This window comes from Chrysochloris asiatica, unplaced genomic scaffold (genome assembly GCF_000296735.1).
Source record: "Chrysochloris asiatica unplaced genomic scaffold, ChrAsi1.0 scaffold00357, whole genome shotgun sequence".
NCBI classification, from domain to species: Eukaryota; Metazoa; Chordata; class Mammalia; order Afrosoricida; family Chrysochloridae; genus Chrysochloris; species Chrysochloris asiatica.
In genome coordinates, this window is record NW_006408875.1 from 188017 (window position 1) to 189152 (window position 1136).

The 1136-nt window shown below is 45.0% G+C and overlaps 1 pseudogene; it reads right to left on the bottom strand.

The window, feature by feature from the left end:
* The window catches only part of LOC102821394, a 1843-nt pseudogene extending 979 nt beyond the window's left edge, over positions 1–864 (bottom strand).
* Between the last annotated feature and the right edge of the window lie 272 nt (positions 865–1136).

The following is a 1136-nucleotide window of genomic DNA, read 5'->3' on the forward strand; positions in this document are numbered from 1 at the left end:
TTTTGGCCATGTCACACTCCACATTAAGGTTTGTCTATCAGGTCTTATTTGATCCACAATCTTTCTTATTTGTGGTTCAAAGCCCATATCAAGCATTCTATCTGCTTCATCAAGGACAAGGTAGGTTGTTCTTCTCAGATTGGTTTTCCCACATTCTAAAAAGTCAATCAGCCTTCCAGGTGTTGAGATACAGATTTCCACACCTCTCTCCAAATCACGTATTTGTGGTCCCTTGGGAGCACCACCATAGATGCAAGTAGACTTCAAACTGCATGCTCTACAGTATTCAGCAGCTACTTGCTGCACCTGTTGGGCCAGTTCCCAAGCTGGCACCAGCACTAAGCAAATAGGCCCATCACTTTTCTCTAGGAATGGCTGATGATTGATGTGGACAATGGCATGCAGCAAGTAAGATAATGTTTTCCCGGATTTAGTCTGTGCTAGTCCAACCATATCCAATCCACTTAAAGCAACTGGCCATCCCTGAGCTTGAATAGCAGTAGGTTCAATAAAGTTCTGCCTTGCAATAACATCCATGACATTCATAGGGAAGTTTGCTTCATAAAAGTTCAAAACTGGCTTTGGGCAGTTGTGACCTCTAACCGTAACTTCCTTGCTTCTTTTGTATATCTCCACATCTTTCGCTGTGCGCCTAGCCAAATCAGGATGTTCCTGGTAAAAATTATTCTCAAATTTGGGCAGCTCATCAAGATTCCACTTCTTTTTAACTAGTTTCTCCCCAAGGTCTCCAAACTTCTTTCCAGATAGAGGCCCTGCTCTACTTCCTCTAAATCGAGGTGCTCCAAACCCTCGATCCCGGCCGCGGTCTCTGTCACTCGGGTAACCTGACATGGCGTCAGTGGTTGAGGTTGATGGGTGAACAAATTGAGGAGAATCGGGGCGAAGAGTCTCTAGGGGTGGCAATGGCGAAGACTTGCGGGGGCGGGAATGGCAGAAAGCCAGCCATGACAAGAGCTGGAGCTGAACAACCAAAGACCAAAGGAAATGAATGAGGTGGATTGTGTTTCTTGTGGATATATACCAAGTAGAGGAATTTCTGGATCATATGTTATTTCTATTGTCAACTTTCTGAGGAAGCGCCATACTGCTTTCCAGAGTGGATGGACCATTTTGCA